At 42.4% G+C, this 20,369-nt stretch overlaps 1 protein-coding gene across 2 annotated transcripts in view; it reads right to left on the bottom strand.

The window, feature by feature from the left end:
• Positions 1–20,369, bottom strand: part of CTNNA1 (catenin alpha 1) — a 320,722-nt gene that overhangs the window by 295,331 nt on the left and 5,022 nt on the right. For both annotated transcript variants that reach the window (XM_020908383.2, XM_020908385.2), the window contains exon 2: positions 14,122–14,258. The gene's annotated coding sequence lies outside the window, so the exon portion shown is untranslated. The remainder of the gene's footprint in view (positions 1–14,121; positions 14,259–20,369) is intronic.

Raw genomic sequence — 20,369 nt, 5'->3', positions numbered from 1 at the left:
ACACAAACTAAGGCACACAAAGATCCCCCTGGGGACATGAAGGAAAGCTCCAAGTTTTTTTCAGTTTCTCCCAACATACAAACACACACACACTCGCTGTCTCTCTCTCTCATCTCCTCCCAGCCTTTCCCTCCTTTCCTATCTCTCCCTCCTCCACTTCCCTTTTTCTCCCTCACCCTCCTTCCCTCTATCCAAGATGTTAATGGAATTGTCCATTAGATGCAGCAGCTGCCAGAGTGCTAGGCCGACTGGGCAGAGGGCCTGAACCCATTTATTCCAAACTACATCCCCTAGCACATATCTCAGGTTTTTATCTTTTCATTTCCACATTGTGCCTCAGCCAGGTCACTGAGTGCCAGCTCCCTGGTCTGAGAGCCCAAATACTTCCCTAGAGCACACATTGATGCCTGCCCGTCCACCAGACACAGAAATAGTTCATGGAGATGGGGGAAGGAGGATAGCAGGAAGGATAAATCAGCACCATCTCCCAGGTCCAACTTTGCCCAAGAAAATGTTGCTTAAAAGGCCTTGATTGTGGAATCTTTCTCTGACATTTATCTATAATTGTGACAATTTATTACAATGTCACAAAGTCTAAAAGCCACTCTCAAGAAACCATAGCCTGTTTCTGAAGACTCTGGGCCTGAGACCAGTGACATCCACAGTGTCACTGCTATCTGGTACCTACTCTGACCTCTACCACGAGTTATTAGAAAGTCATATACTTTACTAGCTGTTCAGGATAAAGACAATAAAACAATCACTTTAATTATAGTGTGGGAAAATCCTAGAGTACAGCTGCGTACAATCTAGCAAATTATGGAAACATGGCTTGATCAAAGAATGAAACTCTGACTTAGCATGGGACTCCGCCTTCAGTTCCTGGTTTGGTTCTTCCTGTTTCTCCCAGTTTTATCTTTGACCTGTGATTCACACAGAAGCCATTCCACAAGTATTAACTCAGTGCCACTATGCGCCAGGCTGCTCCTCCCTGCATAGCCCTTGAGTTCACGGCAAGACTGACTCCTCCTCGTGGTTCTCCAACACCCGTATCCAGCTGGTGCCTGAGCACTATGACCAGAGGCTCCTCAAACCAGATGGACTGATTTGATCGTTTCTTGAGCTGAGCTTGCCTTTCTTCACACTTGAGTCAGGAAAACAATATTCACAAGTGACTACTTTATCCATAATTTGTGTTTCATAAGCAATTTCATTTGAATAAGTTAAACATACTGCATAGTCAAAGAGGGAAAATAGGCTATGTATGTTGTAAAGGACACATGTTCCTCCCCAAGCATCACTTCCTTAACGAACTCTCTCCCATTTCCTAGTTTTTCCAAGACTGGAGGGGCAAGGTCCTCCTCCCAATTTCAGCAGTAAGAACATGATCCAGACCTAGCCCATCGGATTATTTCACACCTCTGGGCATAGTAAGTGGCTCAAGGAAGGTCATATGATTTATTCATTTTTTTTTTTTGGTCATATGATTTAAAACCACATCAATCACAGTCTTCTCTAGGCTTCTGTAGGAGTAATGGGAAAGGTGCTTGCTTTCTCCCTCTGGAATGTGGTAGCACTGGTTTGGAGCTGCTGGTGGCCACCTGGCTGCCATGTGTGGAAATCCTGTCTAAGAAAGAAGCAATACAGGAGCAAACAAAGCCAAGTGATGCAAATAATCTACACCTTAATGTATCATTTGAATGCATGGATTTAGTCTTTCTGAAGCAAATCTGTTCTTCATTGGAGATGTTTGGGAAGAGAATAGATAGCTGCCCTTCAGCTGTCTGATATGAGGGCCTCATGCCAGCTCTATTTTATTCCCTCCCACAGAATACATTGGAGAAAAGTTAGGGAAACGAGTAGGAGCCATCCAGAACCCCCTTTCATCTCTTGGTCTAAACGCAAGATATCCTGAGAAGCAGCAGGAGCCACTCTCGTTCTCCTGTGGGGGAACTAGGCTTGTGGAAAGGTTAGGGATATTTGAGGCATGTCCGTAAATCTTTGAGAGCATCTGGGTTAGTATTTACTGTTACCTCTCAGACACATTTTTCCCAGGGCCATTATCAAAACAGATGGGACAAGGTGTGTCAGTGGCATATCAGGAGAGAGTTTTCCACCCCCTCACCTACTCCATCCCTTCCTATCCTCACCAATAGAACTATGAAAGATAAGCTCTCAGAGGTAATCAGAAGCAGTTAGAAACTGTCCTGTGGAGGGTTTCTTGGAATAATGTAAAAATTCACCCTCATTTTCTCAAGATAGAGCCAGTCCCAAATCTCAGAGGCTCTGATGATGAAGCCTGGACTCAGAGAGGAAAGTAGCAGGTAGAAATGGAAGAGGGAGGGAAAACACAGGGAATTATTACAAAAAGAGTAAAACAGAATTTCTCAAGAACAAAATAGCATCATGAAAAAGCCAATAGGCTGAGCAAAACATGGTAGAGAGGGGACAGTTTCCAAGCATCTATTAATATATCACCCCATCAGAGCAGAGACTTCCCTAGGCAGGCGCTGGTGCTCTCCTTTCAGAAAACTCTGGACCCTGCCCAGGGCAGTGCAGAGCCTGGCTGATTCTCAATCAATGCACAAACCTGCTCAATTGACTCTGCCGTCTAGTCATGGCTCAAGGGTTCTTGAAGTCAAGATGCTTCCATAATTGGTTAAGCCCATGTGGAACCTCAGTCTGTGGTGCTGTGCTAACAAGGCTGTTTAAACCCTTCCTGGCAAGGAAAGCACAGCTGTCCACCAGATGTCTGTTGAAGAAGCCATCTATTGCTAGAAGAACACATCCTCATCTTCTCTCTCAGTGGGCCTTTATTCCTCTATACTTTCTGGACACAAAAATAAGGGCTGTTGTTCCCAATGCTCATTATCATAGGGCATTAATCATTGTCACTATACTCACAAAGCATTATAGTGTCATTTAGGTTGCTCTATACTCTACCACTTGGGAAAAGTGCTGCCTTAAGTTAGGTTCCCCAGAAGCATAATGTGAAACAGAATGCAGGTCATGTGATTTGTTGAGGTCTGCCTTCAGGAGAAAGAGAATGAAAGAAGCAGTAATAAGGATGGATGTGGTCACAGTTTTGTATTTGGCCTCAACCTGATGCCACAGGACAATTCTGGAGCATGAATGGCACCAAAGAACTGCTCCTTCTTTGGGGTAAAGAAATGATCCTTCCTCGAGGCCTTTGTACCTCCTTGACTGAAAGTTGCAGCAGGTAAAGACAGGGTCTCGCATTCACCAGGAGCAATTTTTCTGGAGATGGGGGCAACTATGGGACACTGGACTCAATACAAGCAGCTAGGCTTGAAGCAGATACACTGATGTCATAAGTGAATTTGGGCAGAGTACCAATAACATTCATTAGAGCTGCTCTATTAGTCAGCTCTGGCTGCCTTATGAAAATACCACAGAGTAAGTGGCTTAAATTTACTTCTGATAGTTCTAGAAGCTGGAAGTCTGAGGCCAGAGCACCAGTGTGGTTGAGTTCTTGCATGGGCTTTCTTCCTGACTTGTCGATGGCTGCCTTCTTGCTGTGTGCCCACATGAGGTGGGGGATTGGGAAAGTGGGGTAGGGTAAGCAGCAAGTCCTCTGAGTCTGTCTCCTCTTATAAGGGCACTAATTCCCTCAGGAGAGCCAACCCTCATAAACCTAATTACCCACTTCATCTAAACCTAATTACCTCCCAAAGACCCTCCTCCAAATACCATCACATTGGGGGTTAAGGTTTTAACATATGCATTTTAGGGGACAAAATTCAATTCATAACAGCTATCATTTTGTAAACAGGGAAACGAGACAACTGTTAGCTAGATTTGTTCAATGACAGCCATTTCCTTTGCACCTAAATTCTTCCAGAACCCCATTTGTCATCTGCTGTGGAAGAGACCAGTTAGACTCCCAACTGCCTGACCTAGGCCTAGGATCTCCCAAAAGTTTCTCTTTTCTCCATCTCAGCAGGCACTGCTTTTTTGCCCTGGGAAAGTCAGGCTGTGATTATTTGCAAGACTCAGCCCTTGGTAAGTATTCTGTAGGTGACAGCAGAGGCGTCTGTGTGCAATCCTATCCAGCTCAAGCTTTGAAGCTCCAAAGCAGAGCCATTAACATTCTCTTCAGCCTCAGACAGTTCTCTTCAGCCCTTGTTAGTCTCATTTTCTTCCCTCTCAACTTTTTCATCAAGAGCAGCAGCTTCCTTTTCCCTAGAACTATTTCTTCTCTTCAAAGAGCTCTGGGCTCCAGGGAGGCCTGTGGCCAAGAGACTTGCCAGACACTGATGGATTCTCAATGAAGATCACACTGTGCTACCTGCTCTGCAGCTAAGAACCCAAGCACCTTCAAGTCCTCTCAGTTCAGGACTGAGCAAAGGACCAATCAGGAAGATGCCTTCCCTCTGGCTTCCAGGGTGGTCTTCAATGGTTAGGCCATGGGTCATGGAGGTTATCCTGAGTCCTCCAACCCAACCCTACTTCTGGATTTATTTATATAGAGGACGTCAGGGAGGAGAGTCACACAGGCCCTGCCCTGAGAAAGTAGAAATCTATCCTCTGTCTCCCCATCCTCCATTCTGAAGCCTTTTTCTGTTCACAGGGGAGGAGGCCAAAGGACTCACCCTTTTACAGAGGGGGTCCTATAGGCCTGAGAGGGGCAGAAGAGAGTTCTCAATGAGAATGCCATCAATGCCTCCAAAATTTATTAAGAGCTGTCAAATATTCAGCTGTATGGAAGATTCTTAGAAAATAGGAAGAAGGAATCTTAGGGAAGCTTAAATTCTGCCATTGGTCCCAAAGTAAATTTCTTAGGTAATCTACAGATTACAGTAAGAGGGACTCCTGTGTCTGCAATTCAGACAGAGAAGAATGAGTTAGGCAGGTGGTAATTCAGCTTCATTGTCTTTCCTCTTAAACTTGTCTCTTAAACCTGCCCTTTCCTACCAAGAGCCACTGGTTGTATTCCTGTGTCCTCGCCAAGGTTTTTGAGGGGTAAGGGGAATTGTGTCATATTCTCCCATTACCACTCTCCTACTTGATTCTGTTATTTCTTTAGCTTTCCTTCTCTTATGCCCTACAGCTATCTTAGGCATACAACCTCTCACTCCTTACAACTGCTTCCAGAGAGGCATATGAAAACAACTTTCCCAGGATCATATTTTACCAAACTCCTCTGCAAACAGAACAGCAGCTACGACAACAGAGTATCATCATTTGTATTCATTTCTCTGTCCCTTCTGGCTGCAGAGCTGGGCCTAGCATCGCACAGCGCAACAGCCCAGGTGGGCCCAGAGGCACACAGAGAAGTACTGCTACTCCATCTGCTGGTTTGACAGCAGCCCTGGGTTGCAGTCTTTCGACTCCTTGCAAGGCAGGTTCTGGCTCTGAACCAGAAGAGCAAGATATCTTTTTGTAATGATAGAGAAAGGATAATCAGCCATTTTGTCTAAAGTGATGACATTCACCCCTCCCACCTTAAACCTGCAGACACAGATACAAATACAGCTGGAAAACACAAAGCCAAGAACTACTGATCTAACAGGAGCTGTCTCTGCTCTGGACAATCATTGTTTGGGGGCTATTAAAACCCCAAACCCAAGGAGGAGGTGGGAGGGGTTAGGATGGAGTCTCGAAAAACACTGATGAAACTGGGTTTTTTCTTTTCTTCTTTCCATCAAGCCCTTTCCTTCATCTCTACTTGTCTTCTTTGTGAAAAATACCTCCTTTGCTGATTATTTCCCTATGGCTTGTGGTCCATCCAGAGCTGTCTTTATGCTCACAATTTCTTATTTATCTACCCTTAGCAAGGCAAGGAAAGGATGAGAGTAATAAGGGTAATAGATGAGGGTAATAAGCTTCCTCAACAGAAGAAAGAAGGAGAAAATGATATTACATACCTTTACACAGAAAGGAATTACTTAGTTCCTGAAATCTCTGTTCAACTACAGTAGGTACACAGTGCAATTTGGAAGTTTCAACACAGGCTCCACTATGTAGTAACCATGTCATATGAAAGACACAGATATGTAACAAAGATGCAAATTTTCATAGAAAACCGTTAAAAAATGGTTATGTAACTCTAAAATCTTCACCCATATTAAGAAGTTGTTGGGTATTAAAAGAAAATTTTTGAAAGACTATTTATTTGGTGAGAAGTGTTGGTACGCTGTTGGTATCCCCCTCCAGAGAAAGAAGGGTACCTGCATTTCACCACTAGCCTACTGAGAAGAGCTTCAAGGGAACCCTCAGGGGGCTTGATACATGTCCCATGCAGTTAAAGGGGCAGAATGGACTTATTTTTTATTCCAGCCCAAGAAATATAAGGGCCATTGTATGGGCTAGCATCTGCTTAACAATGCTGGGATTGCCCACAGTCTCAGAGCTTATATGAGCAAAACACTGGTTTCTCACCAACAGGCCACTGAATTCCTACAGAGGAAGAAAGCAACTGACAGAATAGAGTATACTTGCCCAAGTCAAGTGTGCATATGTCTATGTGGTAGGGTGGCGGGAGTACAGATCTCTGAAGAACTCATAAAAGTACCCCAGGAGAAAGCTAAATTTAAACATTGGCCATTCCTCGAGAACACAAAGCTGGCTTCAACAACGTGAGGCAAGCACAGTATTTCCTGCTCCCTCATACTTTCTTGCTCTAATCCCGGAAGTGTCAGAAACTTCAGGAAAGAAAGAAGGACCACACCCATCTTCTTACTTGTAGCAAGCCCCAGATGAAAGAGGACAAATAGCTTAATACTGAAAAACTTTGGAAACCGGGACAATATCTGGGCTGAATATGTTAAGTACCTAACTGAGATCAGGTTTTATTATATAAAGCGACTATAGTGCTTCCTAATACCTGTAGAAGAAACGTTTGTCCAGGAGCAGAGTGAGGACTACCACTATGGAGCAAGTTTAAAGGAACAGTGGAAGCCAAAAGCAAAGTTTTTGGGTTTTTTTTTAATGATTATATACCATGAGCCCTGCTTATCACTGTTCTAGTTACAACTGTAAAAGTTGTTTCTCAACCTTTATTTTAAAAAGTAATAAAAACACCACCAAAGGGGTTATAGCAAGCAGAACTATTGTCAGAGTTAGTGGTTCTACTTGGCTTAATAGCACTCTAATGTCCTTGTGAAAAGTGAGGCCTATGGATTTAAGCTCTGCCACTTCTCCCCCTTTTAATTAATTAATTTTTTTATTGAAGGATAATTGCTTTATAGAATTTTGTTGTTTTCTGTCAAAACTCAACATGAATAAGCCATAGATATACATATATCCCCTCCCTTTTGAACCTCCCTCCCATCTCTCTCCCCATCTCACCCCTCTAGGTTGATACAGAGCCCCTGTTTGAGTTTCCTGAGCCATACAGCAAATTCCCATCGGCTATCAATTTTACATATGGTAATGTAAGTTTCCATGTTACTCCTTCCATACATCTCACCCTCTTTTCCCCTATCCCCATGTCCATAAGTCTATTCTCTATGTCTGTTTCTCCATTGCTGCCCTGTAAATAAATTCTTCAGTACCATTTTTCTAGATTTCATATATATGCATTAGAATATATTTATCTTTAGCTTTCTGACTTACTTCACTCTGTATAACAGGTTCTAGGTTCATCCACTTCATTAGAACTAACTCAAATGCATTCCTTTTTATGGTTGAGTAATTTTCCATTGTGTGAATGTACCACAACTTCTTTATCCATTCAAATGTCCATTTAGGTCTTTTTCCCACTTTTCACCTTTTTTCCTGAATTTCCAAAAGCATCCTCTATTCCCTCCTGCTGCTACCCTGCAATACATACCACAGTTCTGAGCAAAGTTACTTTTAACAATGTCCAAAAGCCTCCTGTACTGTCACATTCCTGTCCCATATCCTGTCTCTTGCACCCTGAGCATCCCCAGGGGTAACACGGGAAGTCACAAGCCACCTCAACAGTTTCAATGTCTCTTTTATGTAAACACTTACTTCCATCTTCTCAATTTTACCTCCTCATTCTTCCCCTATATTCCAGGGGAGGGGAGGGGGATGAGACACATACACATACACCCACATACAAAGCTTTATACAAAGAAAATTATAATGTGAATTCTCTGCCTTCCAGGAAAGTACAACTTAAGAGAGCTAACATTAAATAGATAAGCACAAACAGCAGAAAAGCAGCATTAAGCCAATACATGATGAACAGCAGGGGAAATGCATGACTGAGGTGAGAAGCAGAGCTGGCCAGCTGATGAACATTTACTTGAATAAGCTACTAGGTGTCAGGTACTGGGCTAGGTTCTGGCAATAAAATTGTGAACAGAATAGACACAGTCTCTGTGTACATGGAGCTTTCAAAGTACTGGGGAAGATAAGCAGCAAGCACATTTTTTTTTTTTCAAATTTTTTTTAAAAAGTAGTTTAATGAATATAAGTGCACAAAGTGCTATGGAAGATAATACGTAGGACTGGTCTGGGAACTAGGACTCTGATCTAGTCTGGGGGTTAAAGAAGTTTGCCTACTTAAGTGATATTAAAATATGGGGGAACCTGAAAGCTACGTAGGATTAGACAAACGGCTGGTGGGGAGAATAGAGACCTAGAGAGCAGAGAGAACATATGGGAAAGCAGAAGCAACACACTGAAGGAGCTGAGAGAAGGCCTGAGTGGCTAGAATGAATCTATCAAGTGGGAAAGAGGCCAAGGTGAGGAGGCTGAAGGGATTAGCAGAAAGCTAGGGGATTCTAAGTGTTGATTAAAGGCAATGCAAGTAAAAATTATAGGATCAAAGATCTGAAGTATTGGAAAGCTTTTAGTGTTATCCAGTCAGACTACCAGGATGATGCTGGAATCCTCTCTGCCTGTTCCCTGTCACTAGAGCAACATGAATGAAGGCCAGAAGGACTTAGCATAGGGGCTGGGGGGGGAGTCCACAGGAAGCTGGTATAAGCAGCAAGTGAAGTATTCATAGAGCCCCACAGGCTGAAGCAGGAAACTCTCCACTTCCCTAGAGTATGAGCTAGAGTTGCCTATCCAGCCAACCTGCTTATTTGTGTGAAGACACTCTCCCAGGATCAGCCAAGGAGAAGTAAATGGCGACCATTTGTGTTTAACCCTAGCTTAGTGAGAGGAAAATTACTTTGAGCAGGTGTCAAGGTATGTTGATATGTTCAAGAGGGACTGGCTAGTTTGCGTTCATGACAGAGAAATCTATTGTGAAGGGCAGCCTGTGGAGAAGCAAAAGGACAGCAAAGCTAGAGTGCCCACCACCCCGAAGAGCTCTGGACTACTTACTCTGATAGTGGAATGTGTTTGTTCATGTTAGGGCAGATGCTTCGTTGGGTGCTGGAGGCAAGCAAGGAGGCTACTACTTGATGGTATAAACCAACGAAACACATTATTTTCATGGCAGTAATAAAACTGGCCCCCCTTTCCCTTTATTTTCCTGCTTCTTACGCTATGGCAGGTCTGGGTGTGCTTAGGAAGGATCTCATGGCCAGGTCATGATAGTCACTAATCAGCACTTAGTGAGCACCCCATACTATGAAGAGCTCTGTGGTGGCTCAGGATACAAGAAAATGGAAGTCTCTGTATTTGAGAGGCTCACAAATCTAGATGAGAAAGGAAGAAACAGGCAACATATGATAAACCATAACCTCGGGTACCAAATGGATGTATGGAAGAGAACTAGGTTTAAGGTGGACTACATCACTGTGAAATGGGCTAAAAACCACCAAGCTGTTTGAAGCAGCAAGCACTTGATCTGGGAGGCACATCAGTCAGGTGTAGTGAGGAGGTGGGAAAACATGGGGGGTCAGGAGGTGGAGCCGTGGCTTTAGAGGAACAGGGTTAGACCAGAGGCCTCTGACAAAGGAGTAATGGGAAGTCAGCTTTCAAAGGTGAAGAAAATCATGAAAAGCCCTAATGGTAGACTAAGGAGCTTGGAGCTTTGATTTTATTCTAGAGACAATGAGAAGCCACTGAGTTTCTGGGCAGGAGTTTTAGAACAACTATTCTGACTGGAATGTACAAAATAATTGGAACAGAGAAGAGAAAAAAAAGGCAAGGATGTCAGTTAGGAGATCAGCATATGGCAGGATTTAAATTTTTTCTTCTCTTTTTTTGCTGAAAGAACTGGATAACAGATGTCTCTCTTAACCTCCCATGGAAATTTAAGGAAAAGGAAATAAAAGTTTTGGTTGTAGTGACAGGGGATTGGGATTTAAAAGACCATTAAGATCGCTATAAACGAATAAGATAAACCAGCCTCAGAGGAGCATAATGCAGGCAAGTACTCCAGGCAGACTAGAGATGCCCCTGGGTTATAGATGAAGATGAGTTTGTAGGACCTACAACCTGGGGACCCAGGCCTTGCTCCTTGGCAGCACCAGAGGAAGGAACACAACCCAGAGACGACTGACCCCATGTTACAGCCAGGAGATAGGACTCTAGGCTGCAGGATTCACAGCCTCACAAAAGGTTTCTGTAAGTCAAGGATGAAGATCAGACACTCAGGCAGTGGACAAGAAGGGTCGGTGCAAATAATGGGACACCAGGCATCTCAGCAATAACCAGCAACTCAGAACCCCTTCCAATCTCATGGCGAAATACAGGATCCTGGAACCACAATTCAGGTCTGAAGATGAAACGTAAGTGAGGTTAAATTTCCCACCAGTCATACAGGGTAGGAGCATATAATTGGAGCTTACCTTAATTTAAGCTTATAAATAAATGTGATACTTTCCCCACATCTGAATTTATAAACTGAGAGTCATACCTGCTATAATTGCTGCAAGTGTGAGAAAATGTCACTTACATTAGAGTGACTGAAGTGAGAAGACAAAGACACACAAGCCCTAGAGATATCGTACAGGAGGAAAGAAAAGGACTTCCTCTGCCAAGAATCTACAGAAAATCCCAGGACATAGTGAGAACGCAGGAAATATCTCCTTGCCTCTGTCACTCTCAGGCATCCTTAACAGGGGACTCAAGTAAATGCTTTATGTTTAGTCGTGGTATTCATAAATTATGATGAGATGTAACTTTAAAAAGCTTTCTTCTTGGGCTTCTTTGGTGGCTCAGTGGTTAAGAAAAATACGCCTTGCAATGCAAGAGACACTGGTTCGCTCCTCGGTCCAGGAAGGTCTCACAGGTCCCGGAGCAACTAAGTCCAAGCACCATAGCTACCGAGTCCATGTGCTGCAACTACTGAAGCATGCGCACCTGTAGCCCACGCTCCACAACGGAGGGCAGCCCCTGCTCAGGGCAATTAGAGAAAGCCTGCGTACAGCAACAAAGACCCACCATGGTCAAAAAATTAACTAACTAACTAAATAAATCTTCTTAAAAAAAAAGCAAAAGGATGAGATTTCATCATGAGTTTTCACTTGGTGTCAGATATGGGATATTAATGAAGCATCAGTTGCTCAGTCATGTCCGACTGTTTGCAATCTCATGGACAGTAGCCTGCCAGGCTCCTCTGTATATGGAATTCTCCAGGCAAGAACACTGGAGCAGGTAGCCATTCCCTTTCCCAGGGTATCTTCCCCACCCAGGGATCAAACCCAGGTCAACTGCATTGTGCACCAATTCTTTGCCATCTGAGCCATCGAGGAAACCCATGAGGTTCTAGCAATACCCATATTAATAAAATTCTGTTCGTGTCCTTAAGATGTTCACAATCTAGTGGAAGGGATGGACATGCTGACAAATAATTAAGCTTCCACGTGTGTGTCATAACAAATCTGTGAATAAATATTCTAGAAGCACAGAAGATCAAGTGAGAAGTTGTCTCAGGAAGCTTGAAAAGGATTTACAGAGAAGATGAGATTTAAGAGGGTTTTACAGGATAAGTAAGAGCTCAACATCTGGATAAGAAATAGAAGAGCATGTCAAATAGTGGGAAAGGTATATACAAGGCATTGAAGCATAAAGCAGTAGTAAGCTTGCAATGGAGGGATGGGAGATTATATTCAGCGAAAAAGATGTTCTGCCTGGAATTGTCCCCTAAAATCTTTAACAGAGGCTACCCATATAATCAACACATTCACCTCAAAAGAGCTTCTGAGATACACCAAAGAGAAGTCAAGTGTCAGTATGTGGCTCTGTGCTGGAGACTACACAAAAGGATACAGACACTTAACTACCCACTGAGACCCTAACTACCACTGAGTACCTAACAGCCTCAGGCAAAACTTCACTTTTCTCTCTGAAGACTTCTAACTGAAAATACTAGCATATTTTCCTTCCTCAATACTATCCAACCTGGACTACATGAATGCATCCCCCAATAAAATAGCCTTAATTAAAAAAAGATACTATCTAACCTCATCATCTATCAAACAAGCAACTTTCAGATGAAATACTTTAGTTTAAAACCCATATTCCAGGAGTCTAGATAAAGCCTGGTGACTCAGAGACTGCTCAGCTCATCACAGTGCTGAGTTTTCAGTCCCAGGGGTCACCTCCCTTTAAGCACTACTTCTTCCCCCTTTTTAGCCCTAAATACTTGGGCAGTGTGGAAGAGGGCCATGCTTGCCTATCATCCATTGTAACATTAAAACAGGAGGGAAGACGGCAGGGAACAAATTTTAACGAATGACATAGACATTGAGGATATGACAAAGACTGGTTGTAACTGGTTAGGTCTAAGATGGTGGAAAATTTGACTTCTAGTAGACATTGAGCCTCATTATATGTTCACTGTAATACATCAGCTACATGACATAACCACAGGTGCCATGGCAATTCCAAGACCAACCATGAAAGGCCAAAAAATGGGCCCAATTCCTAGAAATCTCTGCCCCTTCTCCAAAATCGCTGGAATAATCCTTCCACTCATTAGCCTATGGAATGATCAGATTCATAAAAAGTACCCAATCCATATTTTGGCACCTCTCATCTTCTGTCTGTGGACTGTGTTTCTTCCAGGGCTGCTCTTGCTTTTTGAGGCAGATCACATTCTGTCTATGAAATGTGTATGTCTCTAAATAAATCCACTTCTTTTCACTTGCCTTTAGCTAAATGACTTTTATGCTGAGACATAAAGAACCTGAGCTTCATTAAGCTCTGAAACCGGTGTGTGATCTTAAAGAAAAGACATTGGGTTTGAGTCCCAGCTTATGGGTTCAAATCCCAGTCTGGGTTTTGGCTGGGTTTGAGTACCATCTGAGTTGTGCAGTTACAACTTATGCAGTTAACAAAATATGACACAAGAAGAAAATACCTCAAAAAACTCTAATAGAATCTTTCCCTACTAATGTGCCTCAAGATTTATTGAGACATCAAAATCTTATTTTCAGCACATTAATGGCCTGGATTGCAAATGTACAGGTTGTATATTTTGTGTTGTATTTCTGATAGAATTCAGGGATCAGGGATGAAAAGATATTATCACTGATAGATTCTTTGAGGGTGAAGGGAGGGTCTTAGAAAACTGACTTCAACTAAGAAAAGGAAGATAATTTGGTTTTACTTTTCAAATAAAAAGTGTGTTCGATTTTGAAAAACAATCATCCAGACTCACATTTTTGTGTTTAACAACCACCTTGAAATTGGTCTGCCTCAGAGGACAGCACAATTCTGGGCTACCTTAGCATGAATGATTTATGACATTCATGAACTTGGCAACTACATCAATTTTTCTAAAGCTGGCACCCAACACCACCTGCATGTTAAGTGAAGATTTATGATTTCTAAAACTCACCTCATTATGCAGAGGTACATGAATTGTCTTATACGTGCAGTCTATAACTCCCAAGACAGATAAGGAGGCAGCTATGTCACAAAATTCATGGCTCTTTCCTGCTAAAGCTGAAGTTTTGGAGAAAAACTAAGGAAATAACAGGCCCTTTGTAGAAAAACAGCTTTAGCTAACCATTACACCTCCAAATGATGAACCAGCTATAGCCTACCACTATATCTTACAGGAGCAAAGAGGCTAATGGTGAAAGTCACTTTAATCATGGCAATGAACTATGTCTATCTTTTGAACACTGCAGCAATGGACAGAACCTAAAGTGATTCTTTGGAAATATCGACCATTCTGTCAGTTTAATTTTTTCCCCAGTTTGGTGTCTGAGACCTCTTGCTGATCAAGTGGCCCAGTCAGACCCACAGACGTGGACTCCAGAGAAGGGAATTCAATACCTTGGCATGCCCAATGGCAGAGAATTCAATACTTGTGTGCTCCCTCAGAGTGAAGAAAAGCAAATGCTGGTCTAGGTTCTGAAACGCAGCTTGTTTTCTGAGATTCTTTAGAAATGCAGCAAATCTTTCCACATACCCTGCAAGATAGTTGAAGCAAAGAGGATTAAGTGGAATAAAGTTATGAATCTCAAGGAAGAATAAGATTATATAGACAACCATTAAAAATGACAAGCATATGTGACTAGGTTGACAAGCAAATATTTTTAGGAAAGGTATAAAAAGCAGAACACAAAAATGGCAAGCACACACACTGACGGGAAAAAAACAAAACGACAGAAAAAATGGTGTGGATCTCCCTGGTTGTCCAGTGGTTAAGAATCTGCCTGCCAATGCTGGGGACAGGGGTCCCTAGTCTTGGAAGATTCCACTTGCAGGGGAGCTTCTGAGCCCATGTGCCACAACCACTGAGCCTGCGTGCTCTAGAGCCCGGGAGCCTCAACAAGAGAAGCCCGCACACTGCAACTAGGGAGTAGCCCCTGCCCACCACAACCAGAGAAAGCCTGATGCAGCAGTGAAGACCCAGCACAGCCAGTAAGTTAGAAAAATAAAAATTATTTTTTAAATGGTGTTTCTAGCCTAGAGATTTTCAATAACATCAAGTTCAGCAAAAAACAATAAATTCTAAATAATTTATTTTCAAATATCCCCATCAATCAGGATATAGACACACATGTATGACTGCTAGCTACCCTAAATCCAAGAAACTCCTGTCTCTCTCTCCTTTGCAGAGCTCAAGACAGTGGGCCACTCCCCATGGCCTTTGAGAGTATAGAACACCTGCACTCAAATACCCAAGGTGACAGAAGAAAACTAAAATACTAAAAGTCTCCAAGTAGGGGTAGGAAAATTATTTGGGAAAAAAGATTGTGGGAAACCCATTTTCAACCTTAATGACTTATTAGATGTCATCTGATTTCTGAAATGTGCTTGGGATTTGTCCAGCTCAGACTCTGGGCTCTGACAATGCCTTAGGTCTGCTTGTCCCAGTGTGGTTAGTCTATCTCATGGAAATGATGCTCCACTCACAAAACAGTGCACAAGATCAAGAAAGTGGTATCAGAGAACTACAAATTGGGCAAATCAGGAAAAGTGAAGCCTCTTTGGCTACTGGGAGTATGTATATATCCAAGAGCAGAGTAGATACACAGAGAAGACTTGTATTTGAATTCAAGGACTCAGTTACTACTTCACATTAAGTTACTTGTAGACACTTGATCACTCAAACACAGGTGGTGTTCTCCAGGGCTTTGGTGCTGGTGTTCTACTGGCTGCCTTTAATCCTGAGAGCAAACACACACACACACACACACACACACACACACACACACACACAGTGCTGGTGTTCTATTGGCTGTCTTTCATCCTGAGAACAACCACACACACACACACACACACACACACACACACACACACACGGTGCTGGTGTTCTACTGGCTGCCTTTAATTCTGAGAGCAACCACACACACACACACACACACACACACACACACACACGGTGCTGGTGTTCTACTGGCTGCCTTTAATCCTGAGAGCAACCACACACACACACACACACACACACACACACGGTGCTGGTGTTCTATTGGCTGCCTTTAATCCTGAGAGCAAGCAAACACACACACACACACACACACACACACACACACACACACAGTGCTGGTGTTCTACTGGCTGCCTTTAATCCTGAGAGCAAACACACACACACACACACACCACCCCATCTCCTGGCACAGCCCAGGATAAAACTGACTTCTTTTTGGGAAGTCACGGAAAGCTGAAAGAGCTCACAAAGGGGGCCTCATCCACAGCCTCTGTGGAGTTTCTCTCTACAGAGAGTTTGCACTTTGCCAGGCTCCCCAGGTGATGCTAGTGATAAAGAACCTGCCTGCCAGTGCACGAAACATAAGAGACAAGGGTTCAATCCCTGGGTTGGGAGGAGGAAATGGCAACCCACTCCAATATTCTTGCCTGGAAAATCCCATGGACAGAGGAGCCTGGCGGACTACAGTCTATGAGGTCCAAAAAGAGCCGGACGTGACTTAACAAATAAACAGGCTTAGAGACAGATCACTAGCCTATGGTAGAAGAGAGATGTTCATGAGACCCATAGCAGCTATCACACTCAGATTCCCCCTTGCCCCTGAAGAAGGGGACCACAGCCTCCCTCTAGGAACCAGCCTGCTTTACATGATGCTACACACACAGTCACTACTCCCACTCCACCCCAATCACTAGCTCAATAAAACAAAGAACTGGCACCTAAACGATAGGCCCAGGAGCTGACCCAGTGAACCTTGAAACAATGTGCCACTTTCCTGTGCCTTTACTCTGCCCAATAAAGGTGCTCCGTAATGACGGCGTACTTCAAGCACACAGAAAGATAGCGGGGTAGTGCGAACAGCCCTGGGGATAAACGAGAGTACAGGAAAAAAGTATTCCAATGTATTTACATTTATTATCTTTTCTATTTTATATATTTTAATAATAGTACTACATGCAAATACTTCTAAGTACATAAATACATACATATCTAAATACACAAATACAAGTACTACTTCTAAATACATAAATATTCATAATGGAGGTATGTGCTCAAATTTTTTGTTTTTAATTTTTTGGCTATGCCATGCAGCATGCACAATCTTAGTACCCCAACTAGGGATGGAACCTGTGCCCCCCGCAGTGGAAGAGCAGAGTCTTAACCACTGGACTGTCAGGGAAGTCCCTCAAATATTCTTCTAATAGAATGTGTAGTGAAAAAATGTGACCAGAAGATACCACGATACTTGGGGTGTTTCTAAGCAAGGTGTGATCCTTAATTGCCACCCATATCAGAACCTCCTGTCAAACTTGCTAAACATGCAGATTACTTGAAACACCTCAGACCTACAGGACTAAATTGCTTGGGTTGGTATGCTTAAAGAGCTTCCCAGTAATTCTGATGCCTACTGAAATATGGGAACTACTGCCATGGAAGAATTAGGGAATCAAACACAAAGAAGTGAGCTGTGGAAAAGGCAGAGTCAGTGCAGAAGCTCCATAAAGATGACTGATCCTGCTGGGGCCTGACCAAAGAGGAGGAGCTACCCCTTGTTCTTCCTGAACTCTGGTTCTATGGGTATTGAGACAATACCTGTACTTTCCCAACTAGCCTTCAGATAAATCCTTATCACCTAAAGAAACTTGGGTACTTCCTCTCCTGATGGTTGGGAAGCAGGGGTGGGGAACCTTAGAAACCAACATCCTCTCACATAGAGAAGATGTTAGTCAGAAGAACTGAAAAGATAGCTGATATACTTTCACTAATTGTATACCTTAAAGAGTGAGGATAAGACACGAGGAAGTAGGTATATGAGTCAGAAGTGTCTGTAAACATTTGAAAAAAGATCCTGTACTAATTGAACATTTAATCTGAAATCATGTGGGTGATTTCTAAAAAGCATACCAAGTAAAAATTGAGGCTGTAGAACAGAAGCTACACTGTCTGTGTGACTTTGGGCAACTCACTAATTCTCTCATTTCCTCATCTATTAAATGATAAATTAGATTTTACTTTATATTTTTGGGTAAAACTGTTTCAATCTTTTTTAAAAAAAACTTTTATTAGAGTTAATTTAAAATGTTGAGTTAGTTTCAGGTGTACAGCAAAGTGAATCAATTATATACATACATATGGTAAATGCATGCATGTTCAGTTATGTCTGACTGTGGCCCTAAGGATTGTAGTCTGCCAGGCTCTTCTGTCCATGGGATTATCTTGGCAAGAATAATGGAGTGGGTTGCCATTTCCTCCTCAAGGATATCTTCCCAACCAAAGGATCGAACCCACATTTCCTGAGTCTCCTGCATTGGCAAGCAGTTTTTTGTTTTTTTTACCACTGAGCCACCTGGGAACAGTATGAACTCCCTAGGTTGGTAGGTGCTCCACATGCCACTGGAGAAATAACTCCAGAAAGAATGAAGAAAGAGACAAAGAGAAAACAACACCCAGTTGTGCATGTGACTTGTGATGGAAGTAAAGTCCTATGCTGTAAAGAACAATATCGTATAGGAACCTGGAATGTTAGGTCCTTGAATCAAGGTAAATTGGAAGTGGTCAAACAGGTGATGGCAAGAGTAAACTTTGACATTTTAGGAATAAATGAACTAAAATGACCTGGAATGGGCAAATTTAATTCAGATGACCATTATATCTACTACTGTGGGCAAGAATCCCTTAGAAGAAATGAAAAAGAAAAAAAGAATCCCTTAGAAGAAATGAAGTAGCCATCATAGTCAACAAAACAGTCCTAAATGCAGTACTTAGGTGCAGTCTCAAAAATGATAGAATGATCTCTGTTCATTTCCAAGGCAAACCATTCAGTATCACAGTACTCAAGTCTATGCCCCAACCACAAATGTCGATGAAGCTGAAGTTGAAAGGTTCTATGAAGACCTACAAGACCTTCTAGAACTAACATCAAAAAAAAAGATGTCCTTTTCATCATAGGGGACTGGAATGCAAAAGTGAGAAATCAAGAGATAGTTGGAGTAACAGGCAGGTTTGGCCTTGGAGTAAAAAATGAAGCAGGACAAAGGCTAACAGAGTTTTGCCAAGAGAACACACTGGTCATAGCAAACACCCTCTCCCAACAACACAACAGACGACTCTACACATGGACATCACCAGATGGTCAATACAAAAATCAGATTGATTATATTCTTTGCAGCCAAAGATGGAGAAGCTCTATACAGTCAGCAAAAACAAAACTGGGAGCTGACTGTGGCTCAGATCATGAACTCCTTACTGCCAAATTCAGACTTATATTGAAGAAAGTAGGGAAAACCACTACAATGCAAGTGACAAGTAGATTCAAGGGGTTAGATTTGATAGAGTGCCTGAAGAAATATGGACGGAGGTTCATGACATTATACAGGAGGCACTGATCAAGACCATTCCCAAGAAAAAGAAATGCAAAAAAGCAAAATGGTTGTCTGAGGAGGCCTTACAAATAGCTGAGAAAAGAAGAGAAGCTAAAAGCAAAGGAAAGATATACACATTTGAATGTAGAGTTCCAAAGAATAGCAAGGAGAGACAAGAAAGTCTTCCTCAGTGATCAATGCAAAGAAATAGAGAACAATAGAATAGTAAAGACTAGATAATGCTTAAAGAAAATTAGAGCTACCAAGAGAACATTTCATGAAAAAATGGACCCAAAAAAGGACAGAAATGGTATGGACCTAAAAGAAGCAGAAGATATCAAGAAGAGGTGGCAAGAACACACAGAAGAACTGTACAGAAAAGATCTTCATGACCCAGATAACCACGATGGTGTCACCAATCACCTAGAGCCAGACATCCTGGAATACGAAGTCAAGTGGACCTTAGGAAGCATCACTATGAATAAAGCTAGTGGAGGTGATAGAAGTCCAACTGAATTATTTAAAAATCCTAAAAAATGATGCTGTGAAAGTGCTGCATGCAATATGCCAGCAAATTTGGGAAACTCGGCAGTGGCCACAGAACTGGAAAAGGTCAGTTTTCATTCCAATTCCAAAGAAAGGCAATGCCAAAGAATGTTCAAACTACTGCACAACTGCACTCATCTCACACACTAGCAAAGTAATGCTCAAAATTCTCCAAGCCAGGTTTCAACAGTACATGAACTGAGAACTTCCACATGTTCAAGCTGGGTTTAGAAAAGACAGAGGAACCAGAGATCAAATTGCCAACATCTGTTGGATCATCAAAAAAGCAAGAGAGTCACAACAAACATCTACTTCTGCTTTATTGACTACACCAAAGTCTTTGACTGCATAGATCACAACAAACTATGGAAAATTCTTCAAGAGATGGGAATACCTGACCACCTTATCTGCCTCCTGAGAAATCTTCACTCAGGTCAAGAAGCAACACAGTTAGAACTGGATATGAAACAACGGACAGGTTCCATATTGGGAAAGGAGTATGTGAAGGCTGTATATTGTCACCTTGCTTATTTAACTTATATGCAGAGTACATCAAGCGAAATGCTGGGTTGGATGAAGCACAAGCTGGAATCAAGATAGCTGGGTGAAACATCAATAACCTCAGATATGCAGATGACACCACCCTTAGGGCAGAAAGCAAAGAACTAAAGAGCCTCTTGATAGTGAAATGGGAAAGTGAAAAAGTTGGCTTAAACTCAACATTCTAAAAACGAAGGTCA

This window comes from Odocoileus virginianus, chromosome 3 (genome assembly GCF_023699985.2).
Source record: "Odocoileus virginianus isolate 20LAN1187 ecotype Illinois chromosome 3, Ovbor_1.2, whole genome shotgun sequence".
Taxonomy (NCBI): Eukaryota; Metazoa; Chordata; class Mammalia; order Artiodactyla; family Cervidae; genus Odocoileus; species Odocoileus virginianus.
Note: the sequence above shows the minus strand (reverse complement) of the source record. Positions and strands in the feature narration are given on the sequence as shown.